The following is a 21,111-nucleotide window of genomic DNA, read 5'->3' as shown; positions in this document are numbered from 1 at the left end:
CACTTTCATTCCTGAAATATTTTTTATTTTTTTTTATTAAGCCGGTCATGAACAGTCACAACAAGAATACATATGTTAAACTCTCAGCCGTCATATCAGCAATAGCTTACCACTTGCGAAAATAGACGCCCTACATGGTCTACAAAACTGAATTGAATTGTGCACTTAGATAAACATATTTATACGAGTATATAAATATCAAATCCAATGTTGCAATCGTAACTCAAGCACGTAACACACTTCTAGAGCCTCCACACGCGCCATGTTTTCATTTCACTGCTTTAACAACCGAACGTTTTGTTATCTTTTTCCAAAGCATCTAGGCAATCAATTTGTTTTATTGAATTTTCCGATTTTTTACGCCAATTTGGGTCGATAAAAACAATATGAATAGGCGCACAAATAGATAAATACAAAACTGGAACATGAATGTATGGCTTCATAGATACACGTACTTGCATGTGGCATAGAGGAAAGTTGAGACATCCGCAGCAGACATTCAATCATTTGAATGCTACAGTTTCCACATGCACACACACACCCATATATAAATGACTCACATTTATTGGCAGCCTATGCTTGTGTGATCAAAGTCGCTTTGGCCTTACAGCGTGTTCAACGTATGGCAGCCGGAAAGTGGGTATTGCATATGCTAAATTGCCAATGCGAAAACACTGAGCTATATGGACGACACAAGCATACATACTACCTGTACATATGTATGTAGCTTTGTAATGGTACTCAACGAACTATTTGTGCTGCCTATCGGCCTTCAATTTGAATTCTGTTGTCTATACGAACACTACAGCCTGCTGTTCTCTGCTTGTTTCTATGAAAGGCTGTGCTATTGTGTATGATCGACGCATGACAAATAGTTAATCATGCTAACGGTGCGTTCTATTCATACCATTTTGTCACTTGTTAAGCTACATACGTCTATGTGCCTATGTGTCGTGTGTACTGACAGGGTTTATGCAGTAGCATACCTGTCGAAAGGATAAGCTTTCAGTCTTTAAGTGCAAAATGAGAGCTTAGTACATGTTTTGTTATCGGAGCAGCCCCTTTTCGAACAGAAACGAATGGCAACTGGATTGTATAGAGAAGATAGTTAAGTATTTGCATACAAATTATGGGTATATGAGAGATAAAGAACATGTGTTTATGTGATTTCTAGTTTCAATTGCTTTTGCCACGATATTTAATCTGACCTGCTCTTTTTGAGTTTTTTTTTTTTTTTCATAGAAATCTTTATTCTACTATAGAAATTTTTTGAAATATCATGACTTATATCGCGGAGTGTATAAACAATTTTTTTCGGAATTTTTGAAGACAACTGTCGGAGAAATGGCTGGGTGCATGAGATGCGTGCTTTCACTGGCGGACGTGATTTCTCATGTTTCGATCATCTGAAACACAAAACCCAATTTATTTGTAAAAAGTACGTGTATGATTATCGTCCCTACTAGAATCATGAAAAAGTGTTGATAAATAAAAAAGAAATTAACGTTTTTTTTTAATATCTTCCCATGTTTTTTTACATATAATAAATTTTGCCATAACATTGTCAATAAATTGTAAAGGATTATGAATATAGTATCGACGATGGCCCTAGATAGATAGTTTTTTTTTTTAACTAATCAAATCGGTTGAGTACTTCGACTGGAATCATAACCGCCAGCTTAAAAATATGTGTTCTGAGAAAAATTCGTTTAAGGTTTGAGATGTGCATTTCGAGGGCTTCGAACGTCTAGCGGTATTACTATTTTTGGACCTTTTCGAAACCTTCCAATCGTAAAGTGAGTTTTTACATTAATTCTAAGGGTAAAAAAAAACAGAAAATGCAAAAAAAAAAACAAAAAAAAACAAAAAGTTTTAAAAAAGATTACCCTACTCACTCTTTAAATAAGGAATACTTAGTGTGAAGAAAGGTGTTTACAACTTACGTATATATTTAAGGATATCTGTAAAATATTCCATTATATTTCTTTCATATATCTATACTAACTAAAGGCAAACTTATTGACTGTATTTAATTAGAACTGACTTCAGAAAGGCCTTAAAACTTCTTATATTTGCCTATTAACACTTAAGTCAAGCTTAGGTTCTTGGCTAATTGTATGTCATCTCAACTTTTTGAGTAATTGAGTAGAAACTATAAATAACTTTGTGTAAAAACTTTTCTCATAGTTAAATTGGTTAATCCCTGCTTCAGACAGTAAGTTAAATTTCCTTTGCTTACCTGAAGGATTAGACCTTAGTGAGTTAATCGACTAAGATGTCATGGGCTCGTGCTATGTTAAGATCTAAGGTGGGGTTCCCTAAATAGATCATCAAAAATGGTACTTATTTAATTGAACAACCTTCAGTATAACACCACAATTTTTTAGTTGTTTTAAACAAGCCTTACTGAGCGTATTTGCTTTGTTAACCCAACACCGGCAAGGCAAGTAGTTCACTTATACATTAATCACAACTAGAAGCTGTTTGTGGGAGCTTGATAAAGAATCATTTTCTAGGTAGTTACTTCGATTCAAAGTTAGTATAGTAAACTGCCTTCCTAGCCGTCAAAAGATTCTAATCAAAAGATCAAAGAAACCTTCCACATTCCAAAATATCAATCAAAAATCATCCAATTTAAATTTATATTTCATGATCGCAGTTCTACTAATTCGCATTCGTTAGCGCAATAAAAATGGAAATCTTCGACTAAGATAAACCACAATATCGCTTTCAGTTCAAATAAAGAACAAATCCTTGCTACAGCAAGTCACCACTCTTAACAATTTGTACGAGGGAAACTACGTTTTCCAATGGCTAAAAGGCGAAGATATTTCCACAACCGTATTTCGCCTTTTTCCACGTTTTTCTCTTAAATTATTTCTCTGAGCCATGTATTGTTATTGTAATGTCTTTTCGATTGCTGATAACTGATAGCTATGGCTGAAGCAAAATAGAATACAACGAGTACATCAGTTTTGTGATAGCGGGATCAACGGACAGCGAAACAGGCTGCAGTGTGTGCGTGGCAGACCGACAAACAAGCGAGCGAACAGCAGAGTTGCGTAGCAGCGGGAAAATCCCTGGGATTTTATTTCATATCACAGATTTGCTGTGGCTTTACTGCCGCTATACATGTGTGTGGTGTGTGGGTGCAAGTGAAAGGTACATGTATACAAACAATGGCATGTAACAACATAAGCCTGGACTCGCGCCGAGTTTTTGCCTCAGGCGAATGGTGTAAAATGTCTACCGACTGGGATTACCCCTACGCGCTCGCTCTACGTTAGCATATCCTGAAGGTAGTAAAAAACGCATAAAAGTAGTAACGTTGTAGCCGAGAAACACATATTTATTTACATATCTTGCATATAGCTTTGTACACAAGCTTTTGTGTTTGTTTTTGTAAAGGAATTTAATCTTTAGTATAACACAGTCGAAATATATTTTTATTTTATTGAAGTTTAAATAAAAATCCATGATTTTACTTCTATTCAACCACGCTAAAGAAGCTAAAGAATGGATATGCTGCGAACATTTTTCTGATATTTAATTTAAATTATTTTAATAAAATTATGAATGCGTGGAATTCTAAAAAAGCAGAGAACTCAATACCACCTACAAAAATCAATATGTGTATTGATCCATAAATCAAAAAATATGATCATAAAAATTGCTAACTTTCAATAACACTAAAACTTCTTACTTACTTACGTATTGTTATATTTTTATTAAATTTATTAGTCTTGCTTCGTATTGTTGTTTTTTCCGCAAATTGTGGTCATAAATAATATTTACAACACCATCTGTATATATATATATACATAAATACACAGTATTATTTGGTCAGGAGAAATTCCGCAAACTGTGGGCCTATCAGCCAACTTCCACTCAATTGCGCTGCGGTACATAAATTCCGCTATGTTTATATTTTGTTAACGTTTTATTGCGGTTTTATTTATTTCGCATTCCTCTTTCCCCTCTTCCTTCACAGCCAAATGACGATCGCATTGAAAATGTAAATAGCTTGCTTAATGTATAAATGAAGAGCGAAAAGTGGAATTAAAGTATCCGCAGTTAAGATGCGATTAACGGATTTGTATTCGTACATACATAGATTCTTGTTCATTCAGTGTCCAGTAAAAGCTTATTTATGTACCTTTTTATAAATGTGCAGAGAATGTCAGTGACAGTGAGGCGGTCATGGCCAAATGCATGTAAATAAATGGGTATTCGTTGAAAGGTTTGGGGGTCATCTGGCGTTATGGCAATCATTTTAAGAATTTCTATTCTGTTCAGTTTTCATGTCTAAAAATATATATAAGCTTTATATATTTCAGAGGTTCTGGCACTTATTAAGAGATAATTATTAAAAGATTCAAAATCATTATATAAAGGGATAAAGCGTACATTTATACACATAAATTCGCATACATACACTAGTATAAACATTTCATTTCCTTCATATCTAAAATTTATTAGCGTTCAGACTCTTACTGGAAGCCTGATTATGCTTCTCATTCGAAAGACTCAAACCACCGACTTAACGTAGATACGAGGATATACCAGTATCAATCACATATGTACTGAATACAAATATAAAGATTAAGCATAACTCATCTATTCAGCAATGCTGTTACCAGTCGCCAATGCGTATACGCAACATTTTAAATGCATAAATTATTCATTAGCACAAAAGTCGAAAATTGAGTTCACTGCAAGAATTCATCTTTTGTCAACTATGCTGTACCAAAATAAACCTCCATAAGGTCTTGACTGTAAAGGAGTAGAATCGTCGAGAAATAAAGCTGTCAAATCCGCTGTCCAAGTAAATGGATATGTAAGACATTTATAAACCGAATTTCGTCTTAGGTGGACACTATATGCAAAGTATTCACAACTTTGTGGCTTATCACGTCAAGAACTGTCAGCTTAATATTAAATGATCTCAAAAAGATAACCATTGAGCGGTAAAATCCGTTCCTTTATTGAAACATTTCCTTTGGTAAACAAATCACATCAAATAGTGGACCAGTCGATTTAACACAAGGGTCAATTGATTGAACTACATTCGAGTGATTTTAGCCTAATTTTTCTTAGTTTCATTTAGCGTAAAATTTTCTTACCACGCAAAAAACCTCCCATCTTATGAAAAAGTTTTTTCGTATTTCTAATCAAACTTCAGCGCTTGTTTCTGTGTGTGTTTATAAATTCTTGCAAACAAATGCATTTTCCTTAACCCGAAAATAACTCAATGCTTTGAAATATATTTTTTAGAGAAAATGTGAATAATTTTATTGGATATGCCAAAGATTAGTCATCGCTCTATAGTATTCCCTCTTGACACCGTTATGTAATGGGCGGCATTATTTTTTAAGAAATATGGAGCAATGTCTGGCAAACATTTACAAGGATGTAACGAGGTCTCAACAAAAGCTTCTGGCTTGTTATTAACATTCTCAAAAACTAAAAGTGAGCTCCCTTGATGAACAAAATTTCTTGTGAAAATCAGGATTATAAGCCTGACGCCATTGATGTTCGTTCGGCAAACTAAGCCACTTCCGCAGAATCCTCCATAAAACAAATGGGCACAGCTTCAATTGCTACACTACGACGTCTTAGACTGCACGTTCACCACCAGAGTAAACGCTGTGCATAGCCGATACATGGTGGCTCGAATTAGCGAATCTGCTGGATGATTTGACGATTGGTATGGAGCACAGCACGCGATGTCAGGAGCGAAGCGAAGCATTATTTTGGTAATAATTAATGAAGCCAAAGCCAACATGGGTTAGCTGCGCAGGTGTCAATTGTTGATTAACAAAAAGCGGTTAAATTTACAAATATATATATACATAAATTGTTCCATACGTGGTTAAAAGCATAGAAAAGGTGAATGCGTGGATATCTTTAAAATTTATAATTTCGTTTATCATTTATTTCTTGCTTACAAACATTTCATTGACGTTGGCAAATAATATCATACTTTTTATGTATGAGAATGGCATTCATCGCATACACATATTTATTATATTATATATACAAATGAAAGCATTGTGTGAATGGCCGTCTGAAAGTCTACCGCAGCGAAAAAATACTGCACATTTCCAACACGTGGTAGCTATGAATGGGCAAGCACAAAACACAAAGGTGAGCACATTCAAAGCACTGTATCAGCGCACACTTCCTCAAGCAAACGCATACACGATAACCACACGTGTACAATGGAAGGAGGCATAAAAGTGGAATCATGCACATCGCACGCAAATAATGAAGCAGAAAAATGAAAATGAAAATGAAGAGATCCCAATTTGTCAGTGTGCAAACAGCAGAACCACAGAAATATCATTATGACTTCTCGCGTGTGGGCATGTGCGCTTACTGTGTGTGAAGTGTACAAAAGGATATGTATTAACAGGTGGTGAAGGACAACATATTTAGATATGCTGCTTGTGGGCACAATGTAAATAATAATCTGGCAGACATGTGAAGAGAGAAACATTATGCGCCGCAAATAATATGAAGGCTTCCATTGTGCACATAATGCATATGTACTCTCATGCTATATACATATGTGCGTAAACGTGTATGTCAATTTGCAACAGGTCGGCATCAATAATCTATCAAACCGCAATCCAGGACTTGTGTGAAAGTTACATTAAAAGGTTCGTGATTTTCATTCAATTCAATTGAATATGAAGATGAGTGCTTGCCACACCTATTTGCGCATGTATGTATATATGTTTTTATTTTTATAAACTCTTTTATAATAAAAAAAAAATGATTTTTAATCAATTTAAAGAAATAAATGCGAAATATTTTAAACTTATCGAGACAAGCAAGTGATAAACTTCGGAGTAAATCACAAAAAATTTTTCAGTATGTTTACTGGATTATGTCGGTACTGTTTAGCTTGAGTACCGATTCCAACTTTTTTCTATGCCAGTTGCTCTCAGCATGCTCCGCATTAATATCACATTCCATATCTAGTTTCTTGTCCAGCAAAATGTATGGCTCTCTGGACATGCCTTCTATTTTCCTTGTTTTCTTTTTGAAAGTGTGAGTTTTCGACTTTGACAGCGCTGCAAAGCCTCTTACTTTTATATGTTCCCCCAAAGCGTCTATGTTGTTGTGCGTGCTTTTAATGCCCATCAAGGACGATGAGTGTCATGTATGATAATCTCACCAACAGTGCGACTTTGGCATATCAAAACGTGCAGACGGAAACAGTGCATATGCATACCATATACTAACCTATATAAGCTGACAAAATTCAAACATATTTACTTATTTCTATAGGTATTCGTGTAAGTGCAAATATACGTGTATGTCTGGTAAGTGTACTCTTCGTTTGTTTCATCATGCGTTGAGTGCATTTTAAAAATAAACAAACAGCTTTGTGCAAACGCAAATATCTTATATACTCACAAGCATACACAGCTATGCATACATGCATACAAAAGCACAAATCAAATATGAATATTAGTATTCACGCATATAACTAAGTAAATAGAGATATTTACATTGTGTATATCCGAATGTGGCTATTTTAACCCTCCAAATGTAGGGATGGAAGGAAAATTTTTGGAGGTAGCCATGTATTATGTTTAAGAATATATAGGAATATTACTGTATGGAGAACTAAGTCCAAGCTGAAGATATTATGTTGAAGGGAAAGCTCCTACCTATTACTGATAAAACTGTAAATTTTATTTTAATTGTTTCTTCTCTGCCAGCTCGATATTCTTTGAGAAGAAGCATATTGGATCCCACGCGCCCAACCTAATGGTTAAGCGACCAATATAAGAATCTACGAACGCATATATATGCGTTTCGGGTGTAACGAATTGTATTTGCCGCGTAAATTATACTTGTATAGCTTGATGATATTAAATTTATCTTTCTATCTTTACTTATATATTCGCACAAAAGCGTGTTTGTGGTATATGTATTTAATTCCGTTTACAGACTGTACAAATATATTAGCTGGAGCTGCATCAAGCACTTAATAACTGCCTTTCACAAGAAATAATTTTATGGTTATCGCCAAATTTCAATATAAATGGAAAACATGTCAAAGAAATATCGTTCAAATTATAAAAGTGTGCTTTGTGGTGTTATCAATTCAAGAAACTTTTTCGAGTTAACACATGAGAACTCATGGAGCGAAATTCCATCTGCGAATCGCTCCTCAATCGCAATTAAGCTGATCAATTTTTAAAGCATGTGATTGCTGGCAATGAAAAGTGGATCATTTACGACAACGACACGGAGGTGAGATGTTGCAAACGGTGGCCAAGCCAGAATTATTATTCAGAAGGGTTTTGCTATCTATTCGGTAAGTCGGTTCGCCGGAAAACACAGATTTAACTCAAATCAGCTCATTCTAGTAATGCTAAATAAACCTTGAAAATGAAAAAAAAAACAACTGTAGTTTGTAATATATGTATTAATATTGAAATATTTAGAGAACCTAAGGGCAACAAAGGTTTCCATATAAAGGACAAGAAAATGCTTCTTCAATATAAAATTTTGTGAACTGTACTATTTCACTGGGAAATAGGTAAAAAAAATTGTTCTACGAAAAAGCTAAAATTTCTCTCCTAACTAGTTTTAATTACTTCTACTTAAAATTTATTCAGTTCATTTGTTCGCAAAATCAGTGCTTCATTTGATTGTAATTTCTGAAATTGCACATCAATCTATACCATTTAGGGAAACCAATATATTTAAAAATACTATATATGTATATGTTAACACACAATTGTAAAAAGAATAAATTTATAGAAATTTGCGCAAAAAATGATATTGGACACCACTCGCATATGTATGATTTTATTAAGCAAATTCTTGAATAAAAATAGGTCAACTTTCCATTTAATTGCACAATAAAATATTTTTATCCACAATCCGCTATATGTTGCAAACAAACTTGGATTGCGCAGTTTTCCATTACATTGCAAATTCATAAAATAAATTTGTTACGCATACGCCATGGCAACTCAAGCCCATATTACCACTAAGCGGAATAAATATTTTCTATATATTATTTGCTCTGTATTATTGCTGGTATGTATTGAATTTATTAAATGTGTGTAAACATAAAGGTAAACCAGCACTCCAACATATTGCCACAGCAAGTTACTTGAAACAAGTAAGTAAGTGCTAATTTCGGGTGCAACCGAATATTTTATACTCTTGTAACTTGCTAGAATTAAAGGCACGAAAATGCCATAAGTTGTGAAACAGTGAACTCCGGGGTCGAAATCCGCGCAATTTTATATTTAACTCATACACTGACCGACATATTTGACATACGGTTTATTTCCAATCGTCCAATTTTGAATTCGGCTACATTAAAGGCTGCTCATACCATTTCTGGAGAGCTGAACCACGTCCACTTTATAAAATTTTCAGCCCACAGGACTTTGTACTGCGGCAAAGCGCTGTTTCAATATGTTATTTTTATGTTCTATATTTAATTTGAATGCTTGATTATGACTATCATTACGTGAACAAATCTATTATACACTGTAGCAACATGTTGCAAGCATATAAAAAAGAAACGCAATATTTCAGTAGCGCTACGGAAGAGCTTTTTGCTGCGTTTATGGACTTGAAAAAGGATGTGCGATAAATTAGCGGCAATTTTACTTGAACTTTCTTGTCTTTCAGGCATTTTTCGTATACACTCGCCTACGGCTGGAATGTTGTGGCAGTGATTGAAAGACTGAAAATTAAGTAATGTGAGCACCATGAAACCTGTGATATTAAATAAGACAATGAAGAATGCTTAGTTGCTTGGTAATATAATAGGGGTAAAAGCAGCACTTTAAAAATTTGATGAACTTTCACTTTTGTTATTTAAAGTAAGGGAGAGATTAAGGAAAACTTATTTAATTTGCATATACTTATAGGCACATCTTTAGAATAATATTTGGGGGCGTCACTGTACATTAACTTGATTTATTCCCTTTTGGAGTTGCACAGTGGAGATAGATACCGCTGCTTTGCCGCCCGGAAAAGCGTGCCCTTTACTCACATTACCACCAAAATGTGAAATAATCACTTTATATTTAAACTTTGCTGATAGGCGGCAGTAAATGTATAAAATGAACTTTTCATTTAATTGAGACAATTTATAACCCCTTGCGGTGGTAAAAACGTGATGAAATAAGCAAAAAATCAACAACGCAACTTGTGAGTGCGTTACAAAACGCCGCACAGACTGCTGGAAAATAATAAATGGGGAAAAATTAAACGAAACAGCGGTTAATGCAACGATGTGAGCGCGTCTGTCTTTTATCATGCGGAAGGTTTAGAGTTTCGTACAAACTCACGTTGCAGAAGCCAGTGGCTCAACCTTTTGATATTTGCTTACACCAGCAATTGACTAACAAATAAGTTACAACAAAAAAGCAATCAGGCGCTTGAAACCAGGCAAGCATCGCAGCCACATATGCAGATAAGGAGAAATTTTCCATTTCGACATTGGCAGATGAGGCTAAGACTTACTGCCGCATAAGTGGTTTTCTGGGTGTGAATTGTGCTCTAAAGTCGCTGCCGCACACAAACTACGGTTAACATAATAAAAAAATACAGAAAAAAAGTGAGGTGTAATAAAAGCAACAATTTAAAAGCCCAGGAATAAAGTGCTGATGTATTAATAAAGAATCCAATAACATTGGTCTCAACAAAATAACAAAAAACAAAAAAAAAGGTTTGTTGGTGCTCTGTTCGTATCTGTAGCCGGTGAGGTTGTTAGTAGAAACCTTATTGCTGCTATTTAATACCAGCTAACAGCTCTAGTTTAGCCACAATGATTTCACGATGAACATTTCCACCGAGTTATAATTTCTACGGGGCACAGGTAGCCAGGCAGATGCAATGAGCATAGTGGCTGATTATTTTGGGGGACTTATGCGCGCCCAAGGCAATCTCACTCAAGAAGGTCAGCCTAAAAATTGGTCCTTGGTGAATAATTTCCAAAAAATTATATTTTTCAAAAAGCTGTTGTGTTTTTTTTTCTTTCTAATAAATGAGAGCTCAGCTCACATAATGTACCCACAATCTGGTCTAAAATCTTAGGCATCAAAATGAGTGCAGGTTGGTATAAATGCTTGGCAATAAAAATGTAGTTCAATTAATTAATCATATATATCTTCCACATGATGCGATACAGGATATTTTACGTAACTATATTAATTACTTGAAAATGTGCTTTAGCATTTAGAATTGTATTCTAACACGATGTTTCTTTTCCTTCTCAACTTAAGGCTTCACAGCTTAATGTAAGTAACGTTTTAGGTGATAATGAAATAAATTGTACCTCTATCTCCCTCACACAATCTGCTATATCGTATTCTTCCTTCCATATGGTAAATTATGCCATAACCGAAAAATGTGTACTCAATGTATTAATAAGAGCATGTGACAGTATATAAGCTTGCGTGTGGTTCTTAATCCCAGCCCTAGGAAATGACACATTATGTACATTTATATATGTATCATGCAAATGCGTGTGACATATGGCCCACATGCGGCATACAGCAGTTTTATGGTTGCGTTTAATATACTCCACTAGCCTCCTGGTATTATGATAACGATCACTGACATATCTACGCAAGTAGCCTTTTTATGGACGAGCTAAGTGTTTTATTTTGCCTTATGTGGCATATAATTATACATATATACATATATATATATATATAAAGTTGATGTGCTTTATATGAGCATACTATTGGCATAATTATGTGTATCCCTAGCCACTGTTATATTAACCCTCGCTGATAGCAATTTTCGCAAACGACTTTCCACTGACTTTGACCTCTCGTATTCCGACAATTCAGGCATCGCATGCCTTTGAAAGCGTTTGACTTTCTTTATTTGGCATTAATGCCTGCATGCTGTTCATGTCATTAATTAAATATAAATTTTTTTCCATATGTGTTACACTTTTAATACCCACTAGGAAAGCTGGAGTAGTGGCAAAAAAGTAAAAAAAAAAATTCTGAATACAGTTTTTAGCCAAATCAAGCAAAAATAAAAATAAAAAAATAGCTTTACTAATACAACATTTTCTATTAAATTGCTCTTTTAATTAAAATTATCAATTTGCAAATACATATTTTTTTATAAATACAGTTCTGCGTAGTTGTCTCTCATATCCAACACATACGGTTAGCTGCATGCTAGATACTGTACACAATTTATGGCTTGGGTAATCATTTTTATGGTGGTCCATTTTATGTTAGCACTCTTTGGTTAATTTTTCCGCATCATTGCTGTTCAATAGCTATTAACAGAGTGCAATTAATTGCCTTTTGCAGGCTACAACAATAACTAAACGAAAGCTAAAAAACAAAAAACAAACAACAATAACATTATCGACTAGCATTAAACTCGACAGCTCGCACAACAAAGCGATAAAAAATATTTTAAACACAACATCAGCAGCAGCTACAATGGCCTATGTGACAACTGCACCGCCAACAATAAGAAATACAAACAAAACAGCAAACAACAGCATGGCATAACAAACCATAACCGGCGCCGAACATAATGACAATCGTCGGCTGCTGAAATTAATACGGCTGTGTCTGTAAATAAATGTTTATAAGTATTTTTCTGAGTGAAAAAATAAAAATAAATGCATAAAAATTAATGTATATACAAAACAATCAACCCATTACTGAAAGCTGTGGCGCGAAAAAAACAAGAAACAATAATAAATTCCAATAAATGCAAACAAAGGCGACGCTATAACAAAAAAGCGCATAAAAATAAACCACAACCATAACCAAGCAGCTGTGTGGGTGCGTGTATGCGTGTGTTAGTGCTTCAATACAGACAGAAAAAAATTTAATTATCGTTAAAATCGTTTATATATGGGTAAGCAATTAATTACTGCACATTTATGGTAATGGGGGCCCACATGCCGATACACAATTTACGACTTGCGCTTCATTCACCCTTATACTCCTATATGTATGTATATATGTGGAGCAGTATTAGTGTAGGAACCGCCCACAGACACCAGCCCGCTGTGCTGCATGTACTATATATAGCGTACTGAGTGCTTACCAGCTACACATTAACACCCAGCTGCGTGGTTAAACAAATATGTCAACCCGCGTGTGCCGTGGCGTATGAGTGACATTCTTCCATGTAAATTATTCAGTGATGGAAACGATCTTTTTAAACCACATACTTACAAAGCGTGTTTCAAATATTTTATTTACCACAGCAAAATATGCGAAATGGCCTGTTTATTCTGTGTTATTTATTCGCTTAAAAATATTTTAAGCCTCTGAGGAGAACAATGTGTACATTCGTGATAACTCGCTGTATGTATATTACAATAGAGATAATGAGTATCGTAATCCCGCAATTTAATGCAAAACTATTGATGTGCAGCCACAAAAGTAAACAGTGTTTTCTGACTATAGACTATTTAACGATTTTTACAAATATATTTCGTTTATAATTATTTCACTATACCCTGAACAGGGTACGGTGGACTAAAAACGATATGAACCAACTTAACCACTTTTACTAATCATAAATCTTTCAAAACAGGTTACCTCAATAACACTAGTAATTTTTCATCTAAACTCCTCACTCCAATGTCTTATTACTATTCACTCATTCCTTGAGCATCTGACCTCATTCGCCTCAGCAAAAAAAACGAACGAATGTGTGAAAATATTGCTTACTTACTTTGACTTGTTACTGAAAAAATACGTGTTAGACTGAACCAAACGACATAACTGCACGCACAAAATACAGTTCATTTCTGCCGCGAAAACATGGATATAATTACGCCGTAAATAAGAGCGTTTTATTGTTTTATTATCGCCATATAAGCGATTACTAATCGTTGTAAGTCACGGCAAATAGTAAGATGTCAAAGTAATTGCACACACTAACCGACAATCAAAACGCAATTGCGTTACAATTCCAATGCAAAACGTGCACGAAATGTGTGATAATTTCTATTATTAATTTCGGCTTTCTCATAAGTTTATATACTATAGACCAAAAAATGCTTACAACACGATATGGCGACGATTGTATAATTTGCATGGCATGATTTGCCGGAAGTGAGTTTCGAAATTATTTCAACATTTGCTTGCGGAAGGCAAGGAACACCCACACGCAACTAATCTCAAATTATGACAGCAATATACCTGCAAACAATCATACGATATTTTGCTTGGCAGTAGTAAAGAAAAGAGTTGGGCTCAAAGCTGGTTATATGACGCAGGTGAAAGTAAGAATGAAACACGCAATTAAAAGAGTTGTACAAGTTCCTGGGGCCTGTGATTTGGACTAGCACTGCGTGACATTTATTTAGGTAAAATGGAATTTAACGGTAGTTTTTATTCATAGCTACTTTCATAAGCAATGAAACTAATAAGTATAAGTATGCCTCAAACGTATGCCTCAAAGTGTTGAAAATTGGGGAACTGTGGTGGCTCAGTAAAGTCGTATGCAATATTATTTGTTGTGAAAGTTATTTTAGGCTGAGATACCCGGAAAATTCTTAATATATATTTTTCTTTTTTTCATAAAATGCTAGCAGGACGCTTTGAAAATGTGTAAAAAAATTTTTGAAATGTGATTTCAAGTATTGCTTATATAACATCAGCGCCTCCAATCATTCAATCTTCTAGTATTTCAGTTTTCAACTCATTTGTCTCAAATCCATGTTGAATTTATTTTTTGTATCAATTTAAAGTCTAAATAAATCCTTAGCTCATTTTCAAAAATGTGTCATAACTTTTTCATTAAAAAAAGTTTATGAAAATCAAGCAAAATTTAAGTATTTATAGGTTTCTGGCCCCATCCTAATTATATCTCTCTGTAAAAATAATAAATTTAATAGAAATCAATGAAGAAATAATAAAAAATCATAAACCATACCATCTCTAAATTAATAAACTCCTGGAAAAGTCTTACCATGCTGACTATAAGCATGTAAATATAAAACAAATTTACTCGGATCTTGATACCCAAAATCGGCAACTGCTGATCGAAGATATTATATATTACCTAAATTATAATCCTCTTTGAAGATGAGGTGAAATATTGGGAAGAAAAAAAGCGGATAATGTAATGTTAATATGTGAGATATTCGCCGTCATATAAATATTAGCAATGCAATAGAAAAAAATACAAATTTAAATTTCCGTTAACTCTTTCTTTAGTGTAATCTGAGCTTGACAGTATTTCTCAGGAATCAAAATGAATATGCTTTAACTTCAAAAAGTCTCTGAACGCTATATTTTACCAAATTCGAAGTGTTTTTTGCTTAACCACATATCAGAACCACCCTAATACATACACTTGCACTTATATATGCTGCAGCTATACCTGAAGTTGCAAAAGCAATTACGCGATAAGACTGTATTGTTGATTACTTAAGCTGCTCATACACATTAATCCTGCGTGAATTTGAGTTTGAGGGCAGCATACATGCTTTCTCAGGAAAACAGTGGGGCTATTGATGTATGTAAAACATGCTAATTCTTATCGCAGATCTCACACGCAAGTTTCACATTAGAAAGCTAGTTAAGTTACATAAAAAGTTTTTTTTAATGTAATATGAAAGCTCATTGTTCTCTCATATGGATTTAAGTGGACTTAATACTGTTTATAAGATAATATATATCGAGAAATTTTAAGCAAATTGTTACTAAATATTTGAAAAAAATTTTAAGTTAAGAAGATTTGAACTTTGGTAATATTGTCTATCCACAATTTTCACTGTATGGTAAGACAACAATGGGGTTACATAACTTGCTACCAACACGGCATCTGATATCACAGTCACAAAATGAACTTTAACTAGAGTAATTAGTATTAATCATCCACACAACTTCACTCAACTCAAACTTTAGAACAAAATAATGTTATTATATAAATATTTTTTCATTAATTGGTGCAAAAATCTTAGAAATGTAACTGCTTGTACTAAAAATTTCACAAAATTAGCTTTATAACTTCATCAAAATGCTAGCTACTTATCACTCCCACAAGCAAACCGGCTAGCTGACATCATCAACACTTTATGCATTGGATATATAAAGTAATTTAATTTTATCGCACGTGTGGGAAATAGCTTGACAAGTAGACCCAAAAACATGTATGTGTTTATGCGTTTTTTTTTCGAAAAAGCTGAAATGGGGATCCTGAGGATTAAAATTTACTACACAAACTTAAATGAATTTCGTAAAATATACTGCGCTACCTTTAAACTAAATGATATTAATGAAAATAAGACACTAAAGTGTGATCGCTTATGCAAAATGTATTTTCTGTGTCACATTGTCAGCAGAGCAAGTAAAATATATATTATTCGCTTATGCAATCTAAATATCTATTTCTGTGTTCATTTATGAATGTATTTTTTTCGAAGTATTATGCTCTATACAATTAGTTTCTAGAGCATAAATATACTTGTAGTCTTTTTGTTATTTGTTGCCGTGCTCGCCACTGTGTTATCCACTTAAGTGAAGTACCACTAGGCGTATGATTAATTTATTATGTTTGCACCGCCGCCCTTAGCCAGTCAACGACAGCAGAGACTTATATGTATATCTGCTATATATGTTTATGCGCATGAATTGCTGCTTTGTTAAAAAAGGCGAGGCTTATGTGTCACAGCCAAATAATTTGTCGACACATTTTTGTGTTGGAAAAACATGGCAGACAAAGTGGTGACATAAATATACAATATACTTGTATGTATATGCTCAGACTATACTACACTTACCATATTTTTACATTACCACATATACACTTTGCTAGGTGCCTTCATTTTTGCATTAATCAAGTCAGGAAAGGCACGAGTCTACGACAAAAGTTTAATGGCTACCAGTGAATCAATCGGAAAAGTGACAATCTTGCTCCAATTCATCAAATTTAGTTCATAATGAGCTCATAGTTGCTAGTTTGCTAGGGCATATTTTTTGACATAGAATTAAATAAATGAAGTGCTGAAGTAAATTCACTTCAAATTAAGAATGGAAACTTAGCTACAGATTATCAATTTTGATGTATGATACTAATATATTGGCAATCCAAACTGAAAAGTCGACATATCCCACCACAACACCTCTTAAGTTAGTTCATACTAGTTCAGGAACTAGTTCATTTTACTGCTGTGATTAGATGCTCAAGTCTATGTGGGTGTATCGAACAGATGAGAGTGGCTTTAGTAGCCACTACTACGAAAATTACTAATTTTATTAAAATATAATTCTCACTCCTGTTTGTTCCATTAGCAAACTATTATTTTCTATAGTAATATTTGTTTTGAAATCGAGACTTTAAGTGTACTTCACCTTTTTGAATGCACTTGAGTTCTAGGTTAACCACTGCAGCTATTTTTAACAACGGTAAAAATGATGTAAAGTTGCTCATAATGAATATTTAACAGAAAAATAGATAATATGTTTCTAATTCGGTGTGCTTCTAACTTTTTTCAGCTGCCCATGTGGATATGTTGCATATACTATACAATTTTTATTTATTATTGTTGTTGTTTTGCGCACATTGTTATCCTCATTGCTTGTTAGGTGCACACAAATTATTCGCTTCATTTTCTTTTCATTCGTTCTCTTTATTTTCGCTTAACTTTCACTCCCATTCGCCGTGATTAATTATCCGACGCTTATATGTACAAATGTGCAGCGCCACGCATACGCATACACGTTAAATATGTGTGCGTACGCTCGAGTGTAGTTTGCGTTGATTATGAATGCTAGACGATTTTTTCGCATCACACTCGAAACATCAAAACCAGGCCACAGTCTCGGTCGAATGGCTCAATAGCACTCATATACGTTTACACATGCATACATATGTATATATTATGCATACGTATACATATTTGCAAATAAAATTGTGTATTTTGAAGTGCTTTCATTGTAGACTTGTGCTCTGTTCTGCCCCACAATGGACATGTGGCTTTTGATTAATAGTCCACTGTGCTATTATCTCGGTCTACAATGGCGATTTACTTGTCGCTTTTATTCTGAGCCTTGCTCTTAAGCGTACTTGCCAGCCTAACAACTTTCATATGTATTAATTGTTCGGTTCGGTGTAATCTATTTTCATGAATGTCCAACTAATTGTTGTTATTATTCTTGCTTTATTTGATCTCTTCGTCAGCAGCTTCACTGTTTTTCTTTTCTCATCATATTTCATCTTAATAAATGAAAGTTTGCCAAACTTCGGCAATTTGCTCGTACACTTAGTAAGAATACAAATTTGATTGACTTTCTTCAAGTACCTGTGAATTGTCTTCGCGTTGCCACGTATTTTCATTAAACACCGACTGTCACGCTTAATTGCAGCATACAAATGGCGCACATAAATAATAAAGTTTGATTTGCCCGATGCTTCACTGGAAGAACGGTAAATATAAGGAATGTGTGCTAATTTCTCCCGCACGCAACCCTTAAGAACCGAACTTTGCCACTGGTGAAGAAAAAGCGAAAAAATTGAAGCAAAATGCTAGAAGATTTTGAGAGAAAAGAATGTGCTTCTGCGACAATGGCACAGGGAATATTTTTATATTGTTGAAAGTCGTTTTTGCTCATAAGGTAATAAAGTCCATCGATCAGTAAGTACATAAAATAGAGGAATGCAATCATAAAGTCAAATTTAAAGCTTATAAATTTTATTTTCCTGCTGGACCTCTTTTACTCCCTACAATACAAATTCAAATATTTTATATTTTTACAAGACTAGTACGTAAATAAATATCTAAATTTATTCGAAATTTCTTTAGCGATTAAAATGAGAATTCCATTCACATAATTTCGTTTTTTTCCATTTATATTGCTTTCAAAAATCTAAACGCTGGTTTTATGCTTATTTCGTACATGAAAGTACGAATCATATTATCATATGATTCTGTACAAGTATATCTATGTTTGTGCACACTAGTAATTGTTCATATCCGGAGTAGTGCATGCATATTCAGGTAGCCACTCTTAAAATATTTGCATATTTGAATTTTCATATATTCAAAGAAACTTCCTCCGGCTGAAAGCAATTGTTATGCAAAGCAATTTGAAGTTGCCTTCAACTGCGTTGTGGTACTGAGAAATTATACATAGAAAACAGACCACTAAATTTGTATTTATTTGATTACATGTATTTCTGTATAAAGAAAAGGTTCCACTTGACAAATACAATAATGATTTAAAATGTATTCGTGTCTAAGCTAACAAAAACTTTATGCGTAATACACTAATTCTCTGTAAGATGTTTTATTTAAATAAGGAAATATATTTTTTATGCAATTCAGAGTCATCATCCTGCCTTACTCCATAGCAACAGCACAAATACCAGACTCTTGAAAATAAAAATAACGAAATTCAACTCAACCAATGCAACTGAAAATTATTGTCGAACAGAGAAATCAATGAGTCTAAAGATATTCTAATAAACATGTCAATAAACTGAAATTCAATAAACTCAATTTAGCATTTGAAAGTTGAAACACCAGTGGCATACGCCTGAGTGATTGTTTGATAGGTTGATCACGTCAATGATGAATCGTGTATCGCGTTCCTAAGTCCGGGTCATTTGAAAAATTATGAAATCAGAAACATGTGGTTTTGTTAGTGGACAGAGAGAGATGGATGTTATATACCGTTTATGCACTGAAAGCAATGCTTGCTGCCTGAGGGTACATGGCGTATGAGTAGCAGAGAGATTTCAGAGAAATTAAATATTTTAGTTAAAATTGCATATAGCAACAGCTACATTTTCAATGACGCTAAAATATCTATTTGCGATTATTCATACTTCTTTTAACCTTAACTTTGTGGCAAGGTTATGTTTGCATAAAGAGTACAACACCGGGAAGAAAACATGGAAGACCATATAAAATAGATACCTAAATGATCAGCGTGACAAAATGATTCGATATACCCATGTGCGTCTGCCTGTTTACACATTAAGTAGTTGTTCCTCAGTTCTCGAGATACCGCTCTGAAATTTTATTCACGTCCTTTTCTCACTAAGAAGTTGCTCACTTGTCGAAAGCACGACATTATATAGCTGCCATCCAAACTGGCAGATCAATGAAAAATGATACCCTTGCACAGATTTTTTTTTTTTTTTTTTTTGTGTCATAACTTTACGAAAGCTATTTTGTTTTTCAGGATAGCGCTAGAATCTTCGAATAAATAGTTCACTTTGGACTACTATAGCATACATCTACCATACAAACTGACCGATTGCTGCCGTCTTTTGAAGGATTAAATACAGTGCACATATTAATTGGCGCACAATTTCTATGGTAAACAAATATGCAATATATGTATGCAATATATAAACGCATGAAATTTATCTGAGCGTTAAATGCTCGAGCATGAGAAAGCACAAATATCTGGTTTTAGGTGTAATTAGCAATTGTAACGCACAATTGCTGATTCGCCTCGCTGATTTCACCGCATGCACACACACATAGGTGGGTTATTAAGTGACTGGCAATTTTCCCCTAAGTTTATGTAGGAGAGACAACTTCACTTTTGTCAACAGATAATAATGAAGTAAGTGATTGCTTAAATGCGCTGCCTTTCAAGTCTGAGGAGGAAATATTTATTGAGTGAATGCACACACACACACTTATATACAAGTGTTCTTATAATATTATAATATTATTATAATGTATTCTTTAGCATTAGGATGCACTGTTAATACTTTAATATGACTTAATCTGAACATCTTTTTAAGAAGTAAATAATTATTTATTTAAATATGTAAAGTTATTACAATATAGACTACATACTTTTATATAACGATATACGTTTGTGAGAATGCGAGCTTTAACTTCCATAATTTAAAAAATTGTGGGCTATATTCAAATAAAGAAGCATAGTAGTAATATTCATAGCATAGGTGTATATAAATCTGTGTCGGCTGAAGGCCTCGTAGCCCGTGCAGCGTTTATGTATTTATATAATAAAACTCTTTTTGTTGAATGAATTATTAAAAATAAAAATCGGCCGATAGCCCATGATGCTAGTGCTGCGTATTTTCTTAGTTTGTATAATAATTGTATTATTATGTAAGCTTTTATAAAATAAAAAA

General features: G+C 33.9%; 1 protein-coding gene across 1 annotated transcript in view; it reads right to left on the bottom strand.

The window, feature by feature from the left end:
- The window catches only part of LOC108973429 (neuroligin-4, Y-linked), a 117,185-nt gene that overhangs the window by 94,689 nt on the left and 1,385 nt on the right, over nucleotides 1–21,111 (bottom strand). The window lies entirely within an intron of this gene.

This window comes from Bactrocera latifrons, unplaced genomic scaffold (genome assembly GCF_001853355.1).
Source record: "Bactrocera latifrons isolate USDA-ARS-PBARC rearing strain unplaced genomic scaffold, ASM185335v1 scaffold_48, whole genome shotgun sequence".
Lineage (NCBI taxonomy): Eukaryota > Metazoa > Arthropoda > Insecta > Diptera > Tephritidae > Bactrocera > Bactrocera latifrons.
This window is presented reverse-complemented; position numbering and strand designations above follow the sequence as displayed.